At 39.9% G+C, this 26,740-nt stretch overlaps 2 protein-coding genes across 7 annotated transcripts in view; one reads left to right on the top strand and one right to left on the bottom strand.

The window, feature by feature from the left end:
- chd6 (chromodomain helicase DNA binding protein 6) overlaps positions 1–6,626 on the bottom strand; it is an 80,584-nt gene extending 73,958 nt beyond the window's left edge. For 4 of the 5 annotated variants that reach the window (XM_069715317.1, XM_069715320.1, XM_069715321.1 and 1 more), the window contains exon 1: positions 6,169–6,626. The gene's annotated coding sequence lies outside the window, so the exon portion shown is untranslated. Of the gene's footprint in view, positions 1–5,494; positions 5,981–6,168 lie in introns of those variants that run through there. The other variant, XM_069715318.1, reaches the window with a different exon arrangement.
- Positions 6,627–23,686: 17,060 nt separating this feature from the next.
- Positions 23,687–26,740, top strand: part of ripor3 (RIPOR family member 3) — a 45,208-nt gene continuing 42,154 nt past the window's right edge. The window contains exon 1 of one of the 2 annotated variants that reach the window (XM_069715334.1): positions 23,687–24,041. The gene's annotated coding sequence lies outside the window, so the exon portion shown is untranslated. Of the gene's footprint in view, positions 24,042–25,202; positions 25,931–26,740 lie in introns of those variants that run through there. The other variant, XM_069715335.1, reaches the window with a different exon arrangement.

Raw genomic sequence — 26,740 nt, 5'->3', positions numbered from 1 at the left:
ACCTCCTGTAATCTCGGCCTCACCGACGACACCGGGGTTGGTTTTTTTTCCCCCATCTTCTCCCGCGCCAAAGTTTCCAGCTGACCCGGTCGGCCGCCTCCGCCGCGACATCGACGATACGCTATCGCGCGCGCTACGTTTAAGGCCCCAAACGAGTCCTGCCGCTTTTCTCCGCCCACTGAACCACATCACCGCCGCCGAGGCTGACGGCTGAAGTACCGCACATTTTAACGTAGAGACTTCCAGGTTGCACAGGTAAGGTGTACATTTGAAATAATCCAGAAACAAGGACCATGAAGTTTAACATCATTTTTCCCACAAAAAAAAAAAAAGGGAAGGTCATCTAAAAACAACGTCTCACCGTCACTTCCAATGTCCCTCCAGCCTCAAGTTCCCTTCAAGAAGTCTGTCATCAATATTTTCTAAATATCTTTTCCCAAGACTATTTATTTGAGTTTATTATGTTATTTTGTGACATTTGAATTCTAAAGATTTAAAAACATTCACATTCAAGAAGCTGCTTGTTTTTTTGGGGGGGTTTATTAACTTTATCTTCTAATTTAGAAACTAAACTGAGATTCTGCCTAAAACTAATTTCCCGTTATCTCCACCTACAGAAGTAATAATAAAAAAAAAAAATTATTATTATTTTTTTTTAATGATAATAACAACACACGAACCGTCTCCGAAGCAGCAACAAAACGAGCCACATCACTCGACTGGTTTTCCTTCACTAGAACAAAAAACCCGAACTAAACATCACGGACGGGCTCGGGGAAGGCGGCGGTGTCAACATCACATCTATGTACTGTAATTCCTGCACAATTTCTTTTTAACACAATCACCCCCCCCCACACACACACACACACAACCCTCCCCTCAACACCAGCAGCTGAACGCCGAACCCGTGACCTTTAAATAAATGCTTAGTGCCTTCAAGGGAAAAGCATGATGCTTGAATTTTTTTTTTTTTTTTTTTGCCCTTACAACTTAAAACACAGAAAAATAAAAAGATGTCACATATACACGCACCTGTACTTGTGTGAGTAAAAAACAAAAACACAATAAACTTGTTTTTTTAAGGGCACCACATAAATTTAAGGTTATTATCATGGAAAGTAAACCATACATTTTTGTAAAGATTTGCTGTTGCTCTATGATCTTTTTGAGAAAAAAGACTATACATCCAGTAGACCTATGTTCCCTGCAGTGTGGATGGATATAAATCAATCCATCCCCCCTTTATTTCCTTGTGATGCGCCAACAACGCTCCCTACAATTGCCACTTCAAAACAAAAGATTATTTTATATATAAAATTGTAAAATAATATGGGCTTGTTTATGATCCTATTACAGTTTGAGTAACCCTGCCCTAAACTGTGAAAGTGGGTTTACAGATGAAAAAAGTCTAAATAAAAATAGTGAATATACCACAAGACGGTGTTGTTGATGTACAACAGAATGTACAGAGGAAATAAAGGAGCCGATTCTCACTCCAAAAAAAATACCTCAAACTTTGGATGGAGGTAAAACTGCTTCAGTCACACCTGAGAAACCCCCCAAAAAAAGATTCAGAAAAACTTGTTGCCGTTTCTCTGATAAGTTTAAATGGCGGCAGCTTTCTACAGATGCAGTTTGATTGACAGCTAACAGTTAGTACGTAGTCATAAACTGGGACACGTCAGCAGCAGGGATTATTTCCGCCGTCCTCCCGGGCCGCTCGGTAAAGCCGTTTCCTCGACAACGACTGCGGTCTGGGCGCTACGAGATTGTATGGAGTTGAAGCAGCTTGACCGTTCGTTTTTATTTATTTATTTTTTTTTTGCATCTAACCAATATGTATGAATCAGCAGGGGAGATGCTAACGTTAGCATCCTCGTCGCTATCGCTCGAGTCAGGTTGGGCGAGTAAAAAAAAAAAAAAAAAAAAAAGAAGATGAATTGAATTTAAGATGTTTTGGGTCAAAAACTGTCTATTAATAAAAAATAATCTTGTTGGCTTTTATGGCACCTGAAGAATAAGTGTAGTTGTCGTCAGCTTGATTAACGTGATCTTCACTTTAACCGTCTCTCTCTGCACTCTTCTGTATAAATAAAAATAACGAAGTCCGCTCTGAGAGTAATTATGATCAGTCGCTTACTGTGCAGGTGGAGATTGCATACAAAGCCTGTAACCACAATATAATTGAGAGTGAGCTGTATTATATTATTCACTAGATATACGGTGAAGTTAACCGGTAAGATTGGTCAAACTTTGCTTCTGACAATATAGCAGGTGGGATTTCTTCTGCTGAATCATTTGCAGCATGGCTACGTGCAGTTCAATGTAAATTCCTGCCAATATCCAGTATTTCTTAACATCCTATAACTTCTGTCATCAGCTTCACCCTGAAACAGGAAGTATTCATTTCACTGTAGCAAAACAACATGTGCAGTTTATGTACTAAAATGTTCCTGTAATGTTTGGTGAAGGTTTTACACTCAGTGGCCACTTCGTTAGGCACACCTGTATATCTAATGCAACGCAAAATATGATACGCTGCACCTTTACAAAGATAAGAGAGTTTAGCTTGAAGATTTTAATCAAACTTCAATGTGTATTTTTGAGGTTGTAGTTTGCAGCGACCTGGGCTGTATCACAATCAGAGGTGTTTCTAATATTTTGCCCAATTGTGTTTGCGATAAAAATAAATAAAAAAACTCAAGGGCTGAAGAGTCTTTTTCAATCCAGTGGAAAAACCACCACTTCTCAATAAAAATATACTTGAATGGACACCTTTTTGGCAAAGTCAACTACAACTGAACATTGAAATCTTCCTAAATGCAGATTTGTTTCGCAAACTAGTGCATTAAAATGTGCATTTGATGTTTTACCCGTACCTGTCTGCATATATTAAACCCCAACAATGATGACCGAGTGTTTTTCGATCACTAAAGGAGATGAGCTCAAGTTGTTTTAGCTTCAAATGTAAGAAATATGTAATAAGCTCAAATACATCCGAGTTGCATTTTCTGTACAACAGGTGGTTCTTTAAAAGCTTTGCCAGCATTTTTTTCTGTACATCACAAAACACTTTTAAAAAGGAAGAGAAAGTTGGCTTTAAACCTAATCTGTTAAAAGCTGATCATTAATCGTCACAAATAAAAACAAATTAAGCATTGCAAACAAACAAAACAAAACAAAACCACACATTTACGATCCCAAAATAATCCCAAACACGAAAAAGCTGCGCTGTGACAGAAATGTGAAAATATTTAATACCCGCACTCGCTGTTGTTTTAACTTTCTGTACGTTTTATGATGTCAGTGTTTTCCCTATAAACAGAAGCTGAAAACATCTGCCATCATTTTTACACATCCTGCACAGTAAACACTGTGGATGATTCTTAATTACTTTTTCAATGCAGGTAGTAAAGTAAAAACTTAAGTGTGCTGAAACACACCCAAACATGCAGCGCCTGCTTCAAAACCGTCAGCTGTCTCAACAACTGAAAAAGGAGGCAAACCCCCCCCAACTTCCTTTTGATGACGGGAGTCGTAGCGCTGATGGCGAGCACGCAATAAAAATTATAATAATAATAAAAAGTCAAACGAACAACGAGTAGGCAGACGGACACGTTGAGATCGAGGCAGCGTGTCGATTTCCTCCCTCTGACACGTCAAATTAAAAAGGTGAGCACGTAAACGCAACACAACAATAAGGGGGTGCAAAGAAGGAGTGGGGGGGAGCGGGGAGGGGGGGGGGTTGATCCCGGGAGGTTTTGGGACCACTGGGTCGTCATGGTGATCAATCAGCGCTGGACAAGACTTTAAGATCGGCCAATTTAGCGGGAATTGAGCCGACGACCTCTCGGCTCATCTCAAACCAAAAGGGCTACAACCAAGATTTAACAATTTACAGGGTTTTCCCACAACTGTTGTTTTACTGTACATGACGTCTGTTAAAGTCTGTTTCTGTGTACACGTACATTCAGAGCAGGCACAAGTCCTTGTACGTGTAAAACGGCCTAATAACGCTGTTTGTTTTTTTTAATTCGGATAAGAAATGCAAAGTCATCGTGGAAGAGCGTCATAACAAACTAAAGGACTTTCCCCACATCCTGTGTTAAAAGCTGTAACCCTCCTGTAGCCACTTTTTTGTTTTTTTTAAAAGGTTATAGGGTGTTTTTTTTATTTATTTTATTTATTATCTGCTCTAGTTTTTTTCCCAAGTTTATGGAAAAATGGTTAGAGATAAAGTAATGGAGTGAAATTGCACATTTTTGAGATGCATGAGCCTGAAGTCTTTAGGGTTAAATTCAGAGTGGGGGGGGGGGAATAAAAGCCCAACACCTTCCTAAAATAAAAAATAAAACCATCTTAAAAAAGACACGCTGGAGACTAAAGTGAGAATCTACAGAAAACCTGCTCCAACTCGTATTATTTTTGTTGAATAATCTGACATACGTGTTATTATTCAGCTGGATCGCTGTCGTAACGGGCAAAGCCCTTTGTCTAGTTGCCCAGAGGTTTGTTACACCTGGTCAGGTGTGCGTGTAGACAACAAGAACAACACGTATCACTTCATGACTCAATGTTGGGTTGTTGTTTTGTGTTGTTGTTTTTTTTGTTGTTTTTGCATGACTCATTATAGCCCCACACACACACACACACACACACACCTGGCTACACGTGTTTGGAGGCTAACGAGGGCTAAACAACGCAGCTTTGTGTGTGTGTGTGTGTGTGTGTGTGTGTGTGTGTGTGTGTGTGTGTGTGTGTGTGTGTGTGTGTGTGTGTGTGTGTGTGTGTGTGTGTGTGTAGTGTGTGTGTAGTGTGTGTGTGTAGTGTGTGTTAACGGAAAGCTCTCGTGGAGGTTTTTTTTTTTTTTTTTTTTTTTTGTGGCCGTAATGAAAATGCTAGCAGACGCAGGGGCTAACGCTCAGCTAGCAACAAGCCAGCCCTCCGGGATCGCCACAAGTTGGGAGGCAGAAAGAAACAACAACAAAAAAAACAACAAAAACAACAACAAAAAAAACAAAAAAAAAGAAAAGAAGTTCCCGGCGAGCAAAACGGCGACTTTGTTGGAAGGGTGGAGGAGGAGGTGGAGGAGGAGGAGGTGGGGGATGAACAAAACCCGACAAACACCGCTGGACACACCGACAAAGAGAGAGACACCGTGTCCTGTTTCGCGTTAGCTTCCTCCCCTCCTCCTCCTCCTTCCTCCTCCTCCTCCTCCTCCTTCCTCCGGAGCTAGCTTCCCCCGCTAGCTCTCTCCGGTAATGTCACCGCATCGCCGGTGTAAATACGGTAAAAAGGAGAAGCCCCCCTCTTCTCCGTTTTACACGTGCGGACGAGCCGCTAAGATTAAAAAAAACACACACACACACAAAAAAAAAAAAAAAGCGCCCTCCTTGTCGGGGACATCTCTACCAACCGTTATTAAAACACACTAAATAATACCAAAAAAATAAAACCCCACTTCCAGCCCTCGGGCGGACCCCCCTTTGCTCACCTGCTCCGGACACCGGACACGCACGCCGCTTCTCACCGGCGAGACATCTTCCGCGGTCGGCCCGGAAAAAAATAAAAAAACCGCTGGCGCTTTTTTTATTTTCCAAGGACACAAAATCGCCATGACAGTTTAGAAAAATGCATAAAAAATTAGCAGGCGAGGGGAGGGGAGAGAGAGAGGAGAGGAGAGAGAGAGAGGGAGGGAGGGAGGGAGGGATGGGGAGGGGAGGGAGGAGGAGGAGGAGGAACTCCGCGCAATATCTATTTAATCCTCATAAAAGCTACCAGCTCCGCGGAGTTCATTCAGTCTGGATGTCGGAGTCCTGCGCTGGTTTCTTTTTTTTTATTTTTTATTTATTTTTTATTTTTTTATTTTTTTTTGTGTCACCACAGTAACCGTCTAGACACCGCACGCGCGTCCCGCACCACGCACGCGCGTATCCACGTTCACAAAGAACGGGCCGCATCCAAAAGTTTAAAAAGGGGGGGGGGGGGGGGGGGGAACGGGGCCGCTTCTTACCTAAAATGGCCACTGCAGCAGCCAAAAAAAAAAAAAAACACAAACAGCTTCTTTTTCTTTTTTCTCTTTTTTCTTTTTCTATTCGGTAGAAGTTTAAGCGGGCGGAGTGTGGCTGCCTTTCTTTTTCTTTTTTTTGCAAGCCACCCTAACCTTACCGTGCGGATCCAGTCGCTTGCTCGGCGCTTCAGATTTTTCCATTGGCTGCGGCCGCAGCGCAGCTGGCTCCCCGCACGTTCCCATTGGCCCCGCAGCTGTCAAGCAAAGCGCAGCGAGCGAGTCTCTCCCGGGTTTGTCTGAGAGCTATCGCGGCAGCCCCAGGCAACACCATTGTGTATTGTGCTGTTTTGTGTGTGGGGAGAGAGGGGTAGGGGGGGGGGGGGAGAGGTTGTTGTTTTTTTTGTTGTTGTTATTGTTGTTGTTTTCTTCGTTCCTTCTTGCTCCCCCTTCCTAGTGGTTTGACGTTGAGCCTCGCGCGCGCGCGCACCGCCCGTTGTTGTTGTTGTTGTTGTTGTTGCTGCTGTTCCGTCTTCTCGGTGTTGTTCCGTTGTTGTCCTTACCGCAGACTTGCAGGGCAAACCCTCCTCGTACCGGGGAGAAAGCTTCCCCACCGCACCGACCGGCTGGCTGCTGCTGCTGCTGCTGTCATTGAAGGAAGGGGGGAGAAAAAAAAAAAAAAACTCTCACACACACGCACGCACACGCACACACTCACACACGCACGCACAAGAGGGGAGCGTTCAGTTTTCACCCCCCACCCCCTCACCCCACCCACCACTCCTCCCCCCACTCCTCCCCCCCCCCCCCATGCAACAAAACGAAGGGGTTTACATTTCTCCTCTGCTGGCTGTATCCACCAATCATGTCTCTTTATTTATTTTTTTATTTTGCTTTTTTTATTTTTTTTTTATTATTTTTTTACTCCTTCATCATTACCGGGTTTTGAAGGGCGGAAGAAAAGAAATAAGACATTCCACGTCTTTTGCAGATCAGGTTGCGTTTCCCGGATGTTCAGCTCAGTTTGATGGATTAAAATAAATAAATACAAAATGCTGTTTATGAGCGAAGATGTTTATCTGGGGCTCGTGCGTTTCTTTTCTTTTTTTTGTTTTTTTGTGTTTTCTGGAAGTCTTTTGGGATGTTTTGTGCGGGTTTGTGAGGGAAACTCGCAACTTGCCTTCACTCCCCAACTTCAGCTGAAGTGCTTTCAGCTTTCCTCCGCCTCCTGTTAGATGAACCTGCTGAAGATTTTACTTTTAAGATACAAAAAAAAAATACAAATGCATCCAAACTTTACCGAGATGAGACATCGCAGTGAACTTTTGTGTCACGAGACGACCTGAAATTCCTCACGGGACGTTTGCGACTTTAAATTTCACTGCTTTAAAGTGTATAAAACTGCAAACTGTGACCTCGTAAACCATATTTTGACCAAAAAAAAAAAAAAAAAAAATCCTACCTAAGGTTAGGTTATTCGGGGTTTTTTTTTCTGTAGCTTTCAACCATATCATACAAAATTCATCACCAACTATGATTGACAGTTTTTGAATTATTATTCCAAGTTGAGCTGTTTTGCTGACTCGTCTAAACTTGCTCTAATTACTGTAAGTCAAAAGAGTACTAAAGTGTACGTTGCAAAAACCCAAACGTGCTTGAGTCCTTCAAAGTAAAACCGTGCCTTCGGGTTTTAAAGATCTTCTCCCGACATGTATTTTTATACGACATTAGACACGTAAAATGTTTTTTTAAGGTAAAACAAATGTTTTTTTTTCCTTTTAAAAAACAAAAAGCCAACTTTTGAGCATTTTAGACTGAATTTTTTCCAAAATCTTCTTCGCTGCCTTTTTTTGAATGAATGAATGAATGAAACACCACATGTCAGTGGGAGGTGTTCGGGGTGGATGGTGGGCGTACAAAACACACAACTCTTAACAGCAGGGGCCGAAGTTCACATTCAGGTTGAGACAACAATAAGCACTTTAGTGAAGTTTAAAGAAAAAAAAAAGTTCATGGTTCTGGTTAATAAATAGAATATTATTTTTCTGTTACATACCAGAACACAATCTTTTCACTGAACGCAACTATATAAAAGTTGAATAATGCTGCTCTCATTTTACTGGATATTGTGCTTCAAGATCAGATAATGGAGTTGGAAAAAAAATACCTTTAAATTACAATTTGTGGCCTTTGTGAGCCAAAGAAAAAAAAAGTGCTGAGGTTTCACTTTTTTTTTTTTTTTTTAACTCTCGCTGCATTTTGCTGAGATGCAAAGTTGTCTCCTGTAACTTTTGACTGTTTTTCTGTCGATTAATGATATCGGGACACATTTGAATTTTAAAATACACTAACCGATTGGCTGGTTGTAGATCTGTGCAAACTGTGAGAGGAAATATTGGTGACACACTTCGTCCTCTTCGTGTTCCAGTGATGTCGGTCACTGTTGCATGTCAATCACTCCTTGTATGGAAGAAACATCGCACATCACACGGACCTGCTCGACCTCAGAGGAAAGGAACTGAAACCTGTTACTGCTGCTAAATTAAGTACACACCAAAGACCACACTCAGCACTAAGATTAAAGGTGTGTCTGTTATCTGTTGTGGTGGAACGACAGCAAAACCAGTTGTGTTATTGAAATACACCCCCCCCCCCCCCCTGAATGATTTCTGTAATTCACAGCATTGGCTCCTCCTGCACATTTTTAACTGGTTTATTTTTGTTCCTTGTTGAACTGCATTTTGATATTTTCTTATCAAAGTTAACAAACTTATTTTTGTTTTTTCAGAAGAAATGGTATGAATTGTGAAAATATTTTTTTTTTATACGTTTTCCCAGCAGTACTTGGACTTTTCAAAAATAAACCTAAAATTTTACCAAAAAAAAAAAAAAAAAATTGTTCCGATGATGAGAATGCTGCTTTCAAGGAACTCCGGAGCTTCGTGGTTACAACATGGAAAGTTGCGTGTTCAAGTCGTAAAGTAGTAAAAACATCGTTGCTAGGCAACGGCAACATGGACGGTGTCTAGAAGCCACTGAGGCTAATAATTTAGCAGGCTAACGGACAGATAAGGCAAAGAAGTGTTAAATTACGGAGCCCCCAAAGTGACAAAAGTTAAGGTTGTTTTTTCATCTGTCGCATCGTTTTTTTCCGCAATAAAATTTTTTAAAAAATTAAGAATTATTAATTATCACTTTAATTGTATGTGACGTAAATCCCAGAATGCAAAGCTTGACCCAACCCCAACCTAAGCAAATTTACTTACTATAGATTAAAGGCCCACACAGGTATAGAGTATGTAAAACATGAGCTAACTGTAGAGTTTAGTCATCATTAAAGACAAAAAAAAGCAGTTTTATTTATATTTATGTTATATTTCCTGGATTTACTGCACAAGTGAAATGTAGACTTCTAACGTGTTGGAATTAAATACACGGTTGATTAATAGAAACTCAAAATTGTTCAATAGGTGTTAACGTGTTTGTTAATCCTGTATGTCACCCAGTGCATGCTGGGATATGCTGTAGTTGAAGGGTCACAGGGTGTCACGCCATCCTGAAGAAGAGAAACTGGTGCAAAACACGGACGTTTCCATTTTTTTGTGCAGATGCTTATTATTCAGATGTCTTTTGCTAATAAACTTGGTAATATTTAAGTGCAATTTTTTTAACCAACTGCGTTGCGTTATCGGTAAGAACGAGCGAGAACAGCTGGTACTGCAAAAATGCATTAAATGTCAATTTAACAAAGGAGCTGTGTCTAAACATATTTGTTAAATATGACAATATGTGAAAAACTAAAGCGTAACAGATGCCAAAAACCCTGCGGTAACTCACATCTGCTTTATTTAAGAGAAGGTGAAACCAGAGCTTCGACTGCAGTGAAGGAGAAAAAAAAAATGTATATTTTATTTCCTTTTTGGTCATAAACGTAAAATGTTATAAATTAAATTAAAGAAAATGTAATAGTTCAATAAAGTAATGACCTCAAAGCCCAAAAAAATTAAAGCACTAAATAATTCAAATTCACCAATACATTTCTCACTATACTGCACATAAATGATGGACATAAAATGCAATTACTGTACATAAAAATGAAGATTAGATTAATTTCACAAACTCCAAAGCAGATGGATGCGCAGTCGTTTGAAGGCGGTTCCATTGTGGCGAGATCATAGCGGTTGTAGGTGAACACACTCGTGTGAGAAAAAGCTGAGACTCTGATGGTCCGGCGTGGCGACGAGGCAGGTGGGAGCTCAGTGTGCTATTCCAGGAGTTGTTTGCGGAACAACCTGCAGCGACAGGAATCAAACGTGCGACCTTTAAACCACGGGGCTCCCTTCAATACACAGCTTTCAACAAAAAAAAAAAAAAAAAGTGTGTCGTGTCCTCGTATGTGGCGACGTTGTTTACCTTCGGCTGCAACCTCCGATGTCCTCGGACGAAAAGGGAGCGGTTTGAATCTGCAAAAAAAAAAAAGAAGATCTAGAAATGAAAAAAATATGGCTTTATTTAAACGGCCGTTTACACACGGTTGAATGAAATTGTTGTGTAGATGAAAAATCCAATGCCAGCTTTTGTCTAGCTACTATTTCCAGGTCCTTTACTGGTGGGACAAGTACGTAACAACTCATTAGGAAAGTGCTTCGCCACGTTATTTATGGTTATTTCAGAGAATAATATAATCACAGACGTCTTTATACCCTGGGTAGCAACAATGGCAGCTTTAGCCTGAAGTTGTGATGAAACAAAGGTAAAAACGTGCTCTGATTCTGGAATAAAAACAGTTTTGTTTCTTTATGATCTAAAGCTTTGCCTGGCGTTGCATCATGAGCACAATTTCTATGTGCGTGTGTGTGTGTAGATTTTACCTGCTATTACCACATGATCAGGTTTTGAATACATCCAGCACTTAAAACAAAACGAAAGAACAGATTCTTCTTTGTTCACTTGTTTCTTTCTTCATTTGATAAAAATATTGTTTTGTTAAGTTTTTAACCCCGCCCCCTTTTCCAGCTTCGGAGTTCTCTCACTTCCTTTCGGTGAGTTCGGGCAGGTGGGACAGTGGTACCGTTACGATTTGGTTACCGCCGACTTACCAGTTGAGAGCGTTGCCTTGACAATGACAAAAAGGCGACATGGTCAGCCGCCGGATAAACGGCCATTTTCATAACGGCCGTATTATTTAACGGCGCAACACCCTGCTCCAACTAGCGTGACCTAAACTAACCATAACGTGACTTTTTTTTTACTTCCTAGTTGCTTATTAACGCATCGTTACTAAAGTTTTTCTCTAAGGAGGAAGCTGTTATTAAATTATTTTTTTATTTTTTTAAACTGTCTGTCTTTGTTATCTTTATATCATTGAAGATATGAAATGGTTGACTGGTAGATCTTGTCACAGCAAGTTCAACCTGGTCATCAGCATACTGCACATTTAGTTTGTACCTGTTAGAAGCATTTTCAAGACTTTACGAGGTAAAAAGCTGAAGTCCAATACGACTAATTAGCTTAGCATGGTTGACTTGCAGTCATTTATTCTCTTATCTGAGCACCTTTTCCAAATGGAGTCTCTGTGTAGAATTCAATCCTGCCCACATGAACGTAAAACCTTCAGTGTGTCTGGTCGGTTCGACCCACTATATAATTACCACAATTTACCTCTCAGTCTTATCAGTGTAATTCAGAGCGCTTCCTTTCTTCTGCATCTCCAAAGAATCAGTGGAAACTGCACTTCCACATTGTTGTGCTGTTTACAGTCACGAGCAAACACACTGGAGACTTTGTGAATGTGTGTCGAGTTATTACGTTTAATAAACTGAGGTCGAGCATGCAATCACCAACATCATGTTATTTTATGACAAGTACAATTTCACTTTATTTATTAATTTTTTTTTAAGTTTGTTATTTCAGTTTAGACGCATGAATACGTTTTTGTAAACATTTTCAATAGTTTTTTCAGCTTTTCACGTTTAATAAACAACCATATGTGAGAACTGGTAATTGAAAACTGAAACGAGCTGAATAACTGAGATGCAATATAAAATACTGAATCTGCTGTTAATCATGTTTCTCAGTATAAATAAGTTTTACCCAAATTAAGAGTCCATGTTTGACCAGGAAACAAAATGAAAAGCTACAAAATAAAACCTACACCCTGTGGAAAAGAAATCTCCATTAGATGATGGACGGCCGTCAACAACCTCTTCTTACACACACAAAACACACGACTGAACCCATATACATATATACATATATATATATATATATATACATATACATATACATATATATAGATATATATATATATATAAAGAATTTTATGAGCTCCATTTGTGATTTTCGTCAATCGATTCAGTGTCAGTTGGAAAAACTGAGTGGTTCCTTTGTGTCCATGTTTTGGGAGCATTTCTGCATTAGGGAAAGCGTCTGTTTATGTGAAAATAGACTAAGATCTTGTAACCACCGGCTGATCACACGCTCGACTCTTACTCGCCAAGGTTAAACGCACAGTAACTGCACTGTACGCTTTAATATGCAGCCACAGTGCAGCCACTGATACTGGCAGACAGCCATCCGTGCATACAAAAAACAAATCAGTGCGCAAGCCATTGTCGATGTTTACTTGACGCCGTCTATCCGGCGCTGCATCGTGCATGTAAAAACTTCTGTTATGGTTAAATGTGCATGTTGAATATCAGTGATGTGACTGTGATGGTGTCTTTAAAAAAAAAAAAAAAAAATTTTTAACCTTTTTATTGGTGGAGACTGCAACAGAAAAGCTCCTCCTCTGGAAACTATCCTCCACTCATACTGAAATGAAAAAACAAAAAAAACCTGCAGCCTATCACTTATTAAAGCTTTCAGATATAGAGCCGAAGAAGGAAAAAAGAATTGCAATTCATGTTCTGACATGTTCTGTTGTGTTGTGAAAACATTACTTAGACTGAGGAGGAAGGAACCATATGTGAATTTTTACGGGTGTAGTTCGGTGTTTTAAAATACCAGCGATCCAATCATTAAATACACCCCTGGTTTGACTGGTATCAGAGTATTTGGTCTGCTAATGCTTATATATATATATATATAATATATATAAAAAAGTGAGAATCTCTTCATATTACAGGATTTCCTGGATTCTGACTTGTGAGTAGATCCGGTTGAAGAAATAAAAACTAATTTGGGCGGAAAGAATTTCCCAAAAAAATGAACTTTTGTTTTGATAGTTGTTTGGAAACTGCTATTAAAGCAAAAGTGTTCCGCATTCAGCAATTATATACTATAGATCATTTTGATCATCTTTTTTGGTGTCGTTTTGGCTTCATATAGGTTTCGCACAAGTGCTGTCTTTTAACCAGCAGCGGATCAATGAGGACACGTCGATTTTTACTCTTAACTTTGAACAATAAGTTCATGAGCAACTTGTCAATGAGAAAATCTTCTGCGCGTGTTTGGCTAAAATACACATTAAACAAACAGAAAGACAAAGAAAAGGCAGCAGAAATGAAATCACGTGACCAAGCAGCGCAACACCATTTTGTACCAAAGAAAAATATTCTTTCATTTGTTTATTTACAAGCAAAAAGAGAAGTCAAAAAACATCTATTTTGTGATGTAATGAATTCAGTTGTTTGGGAACAATCTCTCTCTGTTTGGAACAAAGCTTGTGAAGTGTTTTTCCACGAGGAGCCTGCTGAGTGCGACATCATTCGGCCAAGGAAGAGTTAAATTTATTCTGCATCTGTTCCATGCACCCCTGCAATCCCCGCAGATCCTGTCTGCTTTCTCCTGCTTTTCCTCCCCTCCACTCTTCATCCCTCCTCCTCTCCTTCCTTCCTCCCACTGCTTGGCCCCGAGCCCAGAGAGAGAGCTGCAAGACTGAACAGATTTTTTTTTTTTTTTTTTTTTTTTGCCCCCACTCCAAACAAAAAAACAAAAGAAAAGACCCAAAATGTTCAGATCTTGTGAGTTTCTGTTCCACAGATGTAAAAAAAAACCCACAAAAAAACGTCAGTCTCCTTTTGAATTTCCAACCTCCGAGGAAAATAAACCACAATACGGGCCAAGGTTTTTGCATCTTTGTATTGCAGCGTTAGTAGCTGGTGAACTCACTGGTCTCCCTTCCCACGTGGGGAGCCGAGTATCTTACTCTCACGTGCACACACACACACACACACACACACACACACACACACACACACACACACACACACACACACACACGCACACACGCACACACGCACACACGCACACACACGCACACACGCACACACACCATTCACTAATAATCCGTCCTATAGTAGTGAACCGCCACCCACATCTACATCGTCTTTTTCATTCCTCTTCTGTTTGAAAACATCTTTGTCTGTTCCTGCAAGTGAACAACCTCAGTATTTAAACCAAAACCAAGGAATGTGATTCAGTGAATGAGAATCAGTTTTATAAACGCAGAAAATAAATTAATAAAACAAATTCAATTAGCTGACTACATTAAGATGTGCTCGATAAATTAAACAATATATATAATTGAAAGTCTGTTTGTTGCAATTCAGTTTAACAACCCACAAACTACGTCTTCCAAAGAGGCCAAACAGATTAATAAACACAACATAAATATTAACACGTTTGTCGAGCCCTCCGTTTCACACACACAATAAACACACTGATGGCTTCTCGCCAACAGCAGTACTTATGTTTGTGTTTGGTGAAAAATAAACACGTTTAGGTGGACGTGTGCGACTTGCCTTCGCGACCAAAATTCAGTCATTATAAAGTAGGTCGGTGTTCCTTCCTCCTCTGCAAAGAAGCCGAGATGGCGACCGATGAGGGAGGAAAAGGTGCCGTCCAGGGATAAATGCGGGTGAATGCTTTGTTGCACTGAAAACTGTAATACAGCTAAAGTGGACTGGCAGTAGATATACTGACTGGTTGATTGCAGATTGGCTGCAGCTGATGCAGTTTAGGGAGCAGGTGAGGTGGGCGTGGCTTCCAGGTGAGATGAGGGAAAGGCCCTGTGTTCCAATATCCAATACGACCGTACTATTTAGTACGCCATAAAAAGATTTAGCATGGTCCCAATACTTAGTATGTTAAACGTAGGACGGCAAAAGTACCAGGATGTCCTACTGCATCTGGTCGTATTTTTATACTTTGCAGGCCGGCATGCTGCTCAGGCTGTTCGGACCCACAATCCTTTGCGTGGCCGAGGATACGCAAAAACAAAGGAGAAGAAGAAGAAGAAGAAGAAGGCATTAAAAGGAAGGTGAAGTAGTACGTCCCGATGGTACACATACTACATGCAACAGTAGATACTTTTTTAAGGGAAGCTGTAGTCCGTACTAAAAGTACAAAATGAATAGTATGCGATGTGGATCAGCTGCACTTTCCTTCTCGGTTCTCTTCTTGTATGACTCAAATTGTGTCTAAACGGTGAAATCTGAAACTTGTTTTAATGTTCTTCCAGATCCGTATTCTTGTTGTTATACCGGTCCATGTTGTCGTTTTGTTGCTGTTCTGTCTGCACATCCGGGATCGCTGATCCTTCCTCTGTTGCTCTTCCTGAAAGGTCTCTTCCCATTTTTCACAGATTTCCTCTCTGAAATTTAGGGGTCAGAGGTTAGAGGGGTGTCGTGTGCTCTAGAAACTTAAAGAATTTTTTTTTAAACCTGGACTCCATCTGAACCTTACCTAGACCTATCTGAACCTTATCTAGACCTTATCGAGACTCTATCTGAACCTTACCTAGACCTATCTGAACCTTATCTAGACCTTATCGAGACTCTATCTGAACCTTATCTAGACTCTATCTGAACCTTATCTAGACCTTATCGAGACTCTATCTGAACCTTATCTAGACTCTATCTGTACCTTATCTAGACTCTATCTGTACCTTATCTAGACTCTATCTGAACCTTATCTAGACTCTATCTGTACCTTATCGAGACTCTATCTGAACCTTATCTAGACCTTATCGAGACTCTATCTGTACCTTATCTAGACTCTATCTGTACCTTATCTAGACTCTATCTGAACCTTATCTAGACCTTATCGAGACTCTATCTGTACCTTATCTAGACTCTATCTGAACCTTATCTAGACTCTATCTGTACCTTATCTAGACTCTATCTGTACCTTATCTAGACTCTATCTGTACCTTATCTAGACTCTATCTGTACCTTATCTAGACTCTATCTGTACCTTATCTAGACTCTATCTGAACCTTATCTAGACTCTATCTGTACCTTATCTAGACTCTATCTGAACCTTATCTAGACTCTATCTGTACCTTATCTAGACTCTATCTGTACCTTATCTAGACTCTATCTGAACCTTATCGAGACTCTATCTGAACCTTATCTAGACCTTATCGAGACTCTATCTGAGCCTTATCTGGACCTGATCTGAACCTTATCTAGACTCTATCTGTACCTTATCTAGACCTTATCGAGACTCTATCTGAGCCTTATCTGGACCTGATCTGGACCTTATCTAGACTCTATCTGAACCTTATCTAGACTCTATCTGTACCTTATCTAGACTCTATCTGTACCTTATCTAGACCTTATCGAGACTCTATCTGAGCCTTATCTGGACCTGATCTGGACCTTATCTAGACTCTATCTGAACCTTATCTAGACCTTATCTGAACCTTATCTGAACCTTATCTGGACCTTATCTAGTGGTCTAAATAAAAAAAAAAAGAACCTGAAGTGACCCTAACCTTTAATTTTTTTACCTCCTGTAGGTTGAGCTGTAAACGTGCGTTATTAAGGCTGATGTAGTTTCATTTGAAGGTTAACACACAAGCTGAAAGTTGACCCGTGGACGCTGTGAAAAAACAACCTCTTCATTTCATAAGTGGAAGTTGATTAAGTCATGTTTTGACTGCGCGTGTCACAGCAGATTAGTGATATTTCCGAGAGATAGAGGGGGGAGTCGCATCTCCGCAGGCTTCTGTAGACTATTGTTCCCCGACGTCAATGTCAATTAATGTGAATGATTACCAAAAAAAAAAAAAAAATTGGAGTACTCTGAGCTCAACAGTCATTTAATTTGTATTTTGTGCTTCATCAGAGGGAATACTGTGGAGAATTACCCAAAAAAAAAAAAAATAGAGATCTTAATTCATCTCTTCTATATCTATACCTCATGTAACGGTGTAGCTGACCCAGGTAGAGCGTGAACACAAACGCTGCCTGTCAGGACTTCAGTTCCCTCTCGGCACGTGTGTGTTATTAGTGCCTAACACGCTAACACAGCAATGATGAGCTCTCACGTTCACATGCTAAAAATGTTTGCGCCCATGGCACACTGCATGTATTTTTAGTTTGGTGCTTGAGCTCAACATGTCCTACTTAATTTCCAGTTACAAAACAGACTTGTATGAGGGCCCTCCTAGATTGGCGTAAATTGTTTTTTAAATATTCATATTATTTCTAGAATAAGAAAGTTGAAGTTGGTCATTGAACCAAATTTGAGGATCTTGATTTATTTCTTGCACTGCAATTTATTTCTGTATTTTATGTCTTACATGGCACTGTAACTTGAATCCTTCCATTTCATACATGCATTATCTGATTTGCGCTTTTCTTTCTTTGATTTTAATGCAGTAATTACCGTCTCTGACTCTTTTTAAATGTCTTTTTATGTTGTGTTTCTTTTACTTGTTTTTATGCTTTTAATATTTTTATATAAAGCACTTTGGTATTGAAATGTGCTACACAAATAAACTACCTAGACCTTATCCAGACTCCATCTGAACCCTATCTGGACTTCATTTGGACTCTATCAGCACTTTATCTGGACTTTATCAGCTGTTCTATTTTCACCATGAGTTTTCTGGATGCATCATTGTGCATGTCCCGTTTGTGTCAGGTAGGCTTTTTAAAATCATGTAAACAAGAGGAGCAATGAGCCCGGTTGTTCTCATATAAGCAGAAAAAAACACAGTTTGCATGTAGAGCACACGAATGTGGCTCTCGATAAGAGGGTTTCCCCGAAGACAAGAGGATTAAAGGCGACTGTGCCAAGATGTTGTGCTTGTCGCTCACGTGTGAAGCAACAGAGACAGACACGCCTTGGCTGCTGCAGTTTCCCCCCCTTTGGCAGCCATGTTGACTCTGCGGTCTGGTCCACGGCTGTTGCTATAGTAACTGATGCTGATCTGCTGAGCGCTGGGCATCTCGCCCTGGCACTGCTGTAAAGGACGTTGCAACATATTCGCAAAAAACACAGACCAGCAATATGATCACGGAGGAACTGCTTTCATTGTGAAAGCCCAAACTCTGACCTGCTGACAGCTGAGATCGTATGAAAATACATGCGTCTCCTTCTGATCTGATCTGATCCGGTGTGTGATGAAGACATGGGAAAAGTTTCAGTCGGATCGGCTCAGTTTTTTTTGTTTTTTGTTTTCTGGAGCTGGAGATTTAGTCAGAGCTTCTCTGCACAGACTGCAGTTCAATTTGTGGTTCAGTTTAGTATCAGTTTCAGAGTGACAGTAAAAATTGGACGTTTGTCCTCAAACATTAAGGGAGCCGTATTTATAAAGCTTCTCTGTACAAACAGTTGATTCTAATAACAAAAAAAACAAAAAAAAAAAGAAATTTCCAAGAAGAATTATGACGTTTTCTAAGAATTTCCACTTAAAGTGTAGATCACAAAACATCTTTCGCCCTTGAGAGAGCTCCTGAAGGGGAAACCTGTGATTTGGGAGGTGTATAATAATCCTTAAACGCTGATGTTTGTGGTCGATCTCACTGGACACGTGCTCACGTCTCAAACTCGCCGCACCGACACAATAACGCCAGAAATGAAACGCGATCACATGCTCTTAAATTGAAAATGAAAAATGCAACAGTGCAGCAGTGACGACACACTGACGCAACCTGCCACAAACAAAAACAGAGCTTTCGCTGCCTCGTTTTGGGACTCAGTGGGTTTGATGTCGCTGTCCGTTCTGTGTCATAAAGAGTGCATCTGTTTTTTTTAAAAATTTTAATCAAACAATCACATCTTTTAAAAGGATGCTTCATGCCTAGCAACAGGGTCACACCACACCTTCTCACTTAGTAAAAAGTTTTTTTTTTTTTTTTGCTTCGAGTTTCTCTGAGAAGTTCCCGAAGCTCAGACTCCTTGATACGATTTTTTTTTTAAAGGCTTTAAGTTATGAATTTCTCTGAGAGGATTCTTGAAATGTTTGTGAATACATCCCCTGTTTTTGTTTTTCTTACATTTTATTTCACTGTTTAGAGGGTAACAGGAGAGAAAAGTCCTACTGTGCAGACAGACAAACCAAAGTTGGAAAAACTGGAACACTTAAAGTGTTTAAGGGGAAAAATGAACTTCACTTATAGCATCATATTAACAGCAGAGGGCATCCTGCTCCAATGGTAGAGGACATCTCTGTGTTCACTTCAGCACAGTTCAAGAGGCTAAATATATAAAAACAATACAAATACGCACTTCACAAGCAAGAAAAAACAATATCTGGTCAGCAGGTTAATCACATGATTAACTTTTCTATTTTGCAGCTCTTAGGGTTGTTTCTTCAGAGTCGTAATGTAGGGTTTGAGGTTTGGTTCTATGTTTCAGGGATAATTTTACTCTTTAATATTTGGCATTTAGTTGGTTTTTTTTTATTGGCAACACACATTTTTCGATTTGCTTTCTCAAAATTCTTCACACAGTTGCCAATTTGGACAAATCTGAAGATAATTTTTCCATGTTTTGACCAAATGTATTCAATACTAACATGTTTTCTTCGTCAAACTAAATCAAACTTTTTTTTTGCACAGGTTTACTTACAAATAAAATACTCATGTAAACTTGACTGCACTCGCTATTCTGCTGCATCTAAAAATAATATTTTGAAAAATGAACGTAATTATTGCGCTGTACAACAATGAGCTCTTATTTTCATTCCTTGATGACCTGCATGAAAGACTGCAAGGTGAGGAAAAGAGCTGAGGCCAAATCCGAAGGGTTTTGTAACAGTAAAGCTGTGATGTGGCGTTTTACCTTTGCAGACAGTCAAAAGCGTGGTCACCTTTTCCTCCACGTACTCTTCGAGAGATTTTCCCTCATGATCAGATGTCCCTCAACGACAGCTGGATGTTGGCACTCGAGATTTTCCAGGGATGCTGTAACAATAGTTGAAGAGAGGACGTAAGGTGTTTATAAAGAACATGCAGCAAAACGTAGAAAACAGAGTTCACTAGCAACTATAGCTGCATTTCCATCTTCATGAAGTGACTGTAACCTATCTAGCATATTGTAATTTTTCGGTTTCATGTCTGTGATGAGAACGTGTCAGAGTAGAAGTGCCCTCTTTTTAACATGATTGACTCTTGGTTTATACCCATTAATTAATTAAAATGTACTTCCACTTCTGGAATGGCGCCTGCTGTTTGTGTTTTTTTTTTTGTTTTTTTTGGGTCAGCTTGTTCGGAAGTCGTCTTTTTAGGAGACAAACGGTGTCAACGTTCAAAGACTCATCAAAGAGTTGATCTGGAGTCAGGCATGAAGTGATTTTGGTGTCATTAGTGCATTTAGGATGTGAGGTTAAATATGAGCCGCATATCGGTAAAGAAACCTGTAGGGAAAAGTCTTCAAAGAATGTCTGCATTTTACAGATTTTCAAAATAAAAGCCCTATAAAAGAAGTTATTCCCATCCCTAAAGTTAACCTAAAACCTTTTTCTAGTTTTTAGCTCTGATTCCTTTACACAAGTGAGGTTAGAACAGTCTGTATTATCCCAACACTGTCCTTGAGTAAACTCAGTGGGGGTCCTTACAGAGATAGAACAAACAGCACACACACACACACACACACACACACACACACACACACACACACACACACACACACGTCAGCTGTTACAGCGAGTGTGCGATGAGGGAGTGGAGAGGCCTTCACATACACAGGATGCATTCGTCTCCCCCTGCTTATCTCTCCCTGCCATATGTTTGTGTGTGTGTGTGTGTGTGTGTGTGTGTGTGTGTGTGTGTGTGTGTGTGTGTGTGTGTGTGTGTGTGTGTGTGTGTGTGTGTGTGTGTGTGCGTGCGTGCGTGCGTGCGTGCGTGTGTGTGTGTGTGTGTGAGCCAGCTGAAGTACATATCAGTGTATATTTCAGAGTTTAACAGCCAGTTCATGATGTGTGTGGGTGTGGGTGTGTGGTATGTGCATTTGTTTATACTATATATATGTATATATGTATGTATGTATGTATGTGTGTGTGTGTGTGTGTGTGTGTGTGTGTGTGTGTGTGTGTGTGTGTGTGTGTGTGTGTGTGTGTGTGTGTGTGTGTGTGTGTGTGTGTGTGCAGAAATACGTCTGCATTTTAAAACGTTCATGGGTGTGTTAGTGGGCGTGTGCATCTCTATCAACAGATCATTCATATACAGTACATATCAAAATACTGACAGCTGATGGCCAAAAACTTCTATTCTGTCCAAAATATTACAGAACAACGTGAGAAATATCAGCTACCGCCTTATAAACATATCTTTGTTTGTTATTGCTCATTAATCGCAAATCATGTTGGTAAATTCATGTGATTCTGTTTATTGTTGGGATTTTGTTTCCGCCCATTAAATCTGGGCCTTATTTTGAATGGCACTTTTACGGTATTATTGTTTTTTCTTTAATTGTAATTCAGCTGCACAAGATTCTTTTCAAAATAAAAGTTGCAACTAAGAGCGGCGGAAAACTGTTTACTGAAGCAGCTACAAAAAAAAACAACTAAAACCAAACTTTCGCTGATGTCGACGTCCATCAGAGCTTTGAGTCAGCTGGCGGATCTGCAGAATTTCACCTGACGGCTTTTTAGCATGGTTACGTTCATGAGCTGCACATTTTTTGATGTTTAATGTGGGAATAACAAAACAAAAAAAACCTCAATAACAAAAACAGAGAGTGACAGTAAAGAGATCTCCAAGGCAACCGGGCTTAACTGCACCTTGTTGTCCTCCTAATGTAGCGAATGTCATCTATTCTTCGTTATTGTTATGTGGTCATAATGGCACTCGATTCCATTTAATTAACTAATTAACCTGATTAATTATCAAGATAAGTCGTACCCGCCGACATAAATGGGTCCTACGCCACAAACATGCAATAGTGTGAAAAAAAAAAAAACATTACAAAATGAAGGATTATTATCGTGTACATTAACCTGCATATCTGTTTCCTCTAAAGAGAAGATTTCTTTCGTACTACTTTGCAAATTCGGCATTATGTTATGGCGAATCTACTAAAAAAAAAGAAAAAATTTCCCCTTGGGGATTAATAAAGTAACTACCTATCTACCTACCTACCTAAGACGCTAGCACACCTGGCTCTTAAAGGGACACGACACCCCGACCGGTTTATTTAATCCAAAACACGCCTGTGATTAATTTAAGAGACTCTGTACAATCCCCTTTGAACCGTGAGTCTTAGTTTGAGCTCAGATTATCTGCGGTTAAACTAGCAAAAGTGGATTTGGACGCATCTTAAAAGCAGTGACTTATTTCTTAATTATGGTCAAATGATGCTTTTAAGATTTGTTTGTATTTGCAAAATATGATGGAGCACCAATTCAAAAAAGCGCTTGGCAGAAAAGAAATTGTATTTTGTTATTACCTTATAACAAACCTTTCCCAAAACTATAAAGTACAATATTTTTGGATTCTCTTTCCTCTCTTTTATTCTCTGGAAAAGATAATTGGCTAAGAGAGATCTCACAACGTTTCGATCCAAAACGTACAGATTTGATGAGTCTCCCTTCAGCATGCAATGTTTATGTTTTACTAACGCACGGCCATCCATCAGGTCATAAAGCAGCAGTGTTACTGATGCATGTGGTCGGTGCCGGAGCCAAGCTCTATAGTTTTAAAGCCAAACATGAGTCTCGCCAAGTGTGAGTTGGGGGAAGGGGAAGAAAAAAAAAGAAAAGGAAGGGAAGGGAAGGAGGAAGAGGAGGACTTCTGAATCATTTACAACTTTAATTTAAGTAGTAAGCAAAAAGGAAGGAAGGGATGGAAAAGGAGTGGACGGTGAAGATGAAAGAGGAGTTTATGAGGATTAGAGGATAAATAGGAAGCAGAGGAGAGAAAGGAGTATACCCCCCCCAAAGGGAGAGCAGAAATAAATAAAGGGATTTCAAGTTTAAAAAAAAAAAAAAAAAGGATTTTGGTGGAGAATGAGAGAATAAGATAAGAAGAGACAAAGACAGATCAGAGATGACAGAAAGAAGCAATGAATCTTTAAAAAAAAAAAAACTGATTGAGAAAGATGGGCAGAGGAGAAAAAGAAGGAAAGAGGCGAATGAGGAGCTGCATAAAGAGATGAATGCAGCTTGACAAGTGCTTAAAGTGCTGAATGTGAGAAAATAGCTGAGACGGACAAAGAAGGAGCTAAAATGAAGATCAAGACAAGAAAACAACAACAACAACAACAAAAAAGAAAAGCGATGATGAGGAGAAGGAAGAAAGAAAGAAAAGGCTGAAGGACGTTAATTGAGGTCGACAAAAGGAAAAAGGAGCTGAAAGAGGAGGAGAGAAAAAAAAGCTAGAAAAAAAGGGAGTGGAGACGGAGCTGAAGGGGAGAGAGAGAGAGAGAGAGAGAGAGCAGAGCTGGAAAATAAAAATGTGTGACAGAAAGGGGGAGAAGGAGGAGAGAGAGAGAGAGAGAGAGAGAGAGAGAGAGAGAGAGAGGAGCTCTGAGGAGGAGTGAGGAGACCTGAGAGAGGAAGAAGAAGGACGAGAGAGAGGAGAGAGCTGAAGTCACCGCCGTGGTTCTCAGCTCTTTTCTGACATTGTTGTGAAACCCTCTTGAACTGCTGCTGCTGAGAAGACTATCAGGACGGAGCAGGCAGCTGCCAAACCCACTGACACACACACACACACACACACACACACACACACACACACAACACACACACACCCAACACACACATATATACACGTAGAGCTGTGTTGGATATGACTTGTCCGCGGAGGCAGTTTGTTGCGGTGGACCTGGAGTGGAAATAAGCAGCTCTTCATCCCGTCAGGTAGGTTTTTTTTTTGGTTGTTTTTTTTTTTTTATCTGTTTTTAATGGTTGCAATGAGTCATGCTGAGATGCATCGATAATATCTAGTGCTTCAAAAGCTTTAACTCCAAAGCCTTTGCTTTGGGAAAAATGTTGTCTTTTGAACTTGTGTTGAATGTTTGCTGGTTCATTTGCTCAGAACATTTCCTTCCAATTTTGTATGCAACTTGCAAACATTGTTGAGATTTGACTTAAGGGTCTGTTCAGGAGAGCAAAAACTTATTAATGGTCATAAAAAAAAAGACAAGTTGTGTCTTTTGACACAAGCTATTTGTGGCTTCTTTTCTTGAGAGTAAGAAAGCTTTGTTTTGCTTGTTCTGGCTCAAAAACTCCAAACTCGACTCGTTGGAAGTTGTTGCTGGGATATTTAGGAGCAAAGAAAGTGTTTAAATCTTCTGGACAGGTGAGTTTCCTCGGTTTCCGCCCGGTTTAGTGGATGAAAAGTTTCTCCCTTAACGACGGACCCATGAGCAGGGCAGGGATGCTGGTTCTCCAGGTTTTTAATGGCTCAGAGATTAACCGGATGTCGTTGGTCTGAGCTGCACTACTATCATATCTGTCCTCATCCACTGTTATTGCTGAAGAACACGAGCCTCCCCCGCACCGCCGCCCTCCTCCTCCCCCCTCCCCCTCTTTGCAGTGTTGTTTCGGTTTATTTTCTGATCTTAAGTTTCATCTCTACAAGAAAAGAAAAAACCCAGCTGCAACACGATTCTGCTTGTAGGAACTTTGGCTGAACTTCGGTTCAGTTTGCGGTCGCAGCATCTCTCAGCGATTCATTCGCTCACTTCTACTCTTCTTTCTGTTGTGTTGTTACGACTTTTTGGGGATTTTGAGCCGCCGTGCTGCACAAGACTGTTTTTAAGTTTTTTCATCTTTTCGTGTAGCGCTCGTAATATCGTAGACCATTTTCCGTAAGGTGACATTTAGTAATTTAAGGATGGGGGCACGATTTGGAAGACTTTGGAATAGTCGTTGAAATGCGTTACTCCCGTCAGAAGGTGGCGGTAATGCGCCTAAAAGCTGCCGCCCATTAAATAACACGGGGAGAAGAAGAATAGTTGCTTCAACGTCCGTAAGTGCATCGTTAATAACTCCTAATCCTTTAGACTCTCAGTAGCTATACAGGGAAATGTCATGTCAGTAAATTATTAGGGTTATTATTAGTTCTTTATTATCCATAAAGTGATTATACTTCCCACTTTCTTCATAAATAATACCATCTCTGATCCCAAAAAAATGACTCGTCCTGAACTGGTTTCTTCAATATTAGCTACTCAGGTAGCGATACATCACAAAGTCGTCATCGTCTCACCATCACCTATTATTTATATTGCCAAATTACAAAAGAAGTGCTGAGCATCGCAAAAAACACAACAGCGGTCAACGGTTCATCCTAAAAGCAGCGTAACGCTCATATGTTTGTGTTCCAGCAGTTTGTATTTCCATTGTGTGATTTTCTTTACACTTCTTTGTTTTTATGGTCTTTTCTTCTCTTTTTAAAAAAAAAAAAATATCTTTCCCGATCTCTTCCAGTCTGTCACGACGTCCTTGTACTCTCTCAGGAAATTTAATTCTCTGCTGTTCGGCATAATCTGACAACATGTTTACATTCACTGCACCGACTGGCATCTTTTCAGCGTTCGTGATAGATGCCAACGGAAGATTTTGTTCTTTTTTTTTTTCCCCCATTTGGAGCATTTAGACTGACGTTCATCTGTTGAAATTGATTCAAATTAATTTTCTTTCAGTTTCAGATTTAGTCTGTTTTTGGATACGAGGGTATTCACCTTTTTCCACTGCCAAGTACCAGCTTTATTCTACTCAACTTTACTTGCCTTTGGTACCAGGTACTTTCCTCGATTTTGTTTTGAACTGTTATTTATTCAATGAATAAAAAATAAAAAGCATCTGCTGTGGTTTTGGCTAATTAACAAAGGCGGGTTTTGTGCAGGACGTCACGTATCATGAACCAATCGGTTATTTGCACTTAGTTTGTTTGGGTAAATCAGACTGTTTGACACACTAAAAGAAATTAGGTAAAGTCTACTTAATATTTGTCCATACAAAACTGATTACTTAAAAAAAAGGGAGTAATAGAAACTCTTAATTTAATATCAATAATAAATCAATAGGACTAATTAAACATTGGGTATTCAGAAAAGGTTAGCTTTACTTTAAAAAAAAAAATAAATACTCCAGGAGTTGATCTTGTCAATTAGTTTGTATTTAACAAAGGTTGCAAAAGGACTCTCTTTATTCAGCAGACACCAAAGGTCTTCTTGAACACTTCAAATTTGTCCAAAATATATAAGCAAACCCAGAATCGGAAGCTTCTTGGGAAACTCATGGTCGAGGGCGTAGATCAGTCCGATATCCACACCTAATGCCCGATGGAAAACTCCCTAAAAAAGCATGTACAGTCAAGCCAAGTTGGTACTGGCAGTGAGTCTCCTTTCATTTTATTCTACTGAACTGTTGTCAAGATTTCCCTTTTCCTTGTCTGAAGTCTTGTTTAAATTATTTCCGAACATCAGATATCATCACAGCCTCATCTTCCAATGTTCCTTCTCCTCTACTTTTTTTCGACTCTGTCCCGCCTCGTCTCCTTCTTTCTTCCTCTTTTTCTTCTCGTCCTCTCCCATCATTTCGCTCTCCTT

This window comes from Brachyistius frenatus, unplaced genomic scaffold (genome assembly GCF_029030835.1).
Source record: "Brachyistius frenatus isolate BFR_SWC_R1_liver_20210118 unplaced genomic scaffold, ASM2903083v1 Contig_141, whole genome shotgun sequence".
NCBI classification, from domain to species: Eukaryota; Metazoa; Chordata; class Actinopteri; family Embiotocidae; genus Brachyistius; species Brachyistius frenatus.
Note: the sequence above shows the minus strand (reverse complement) of the source record. Positions and strands in the feature narration are given on the sequence as shown.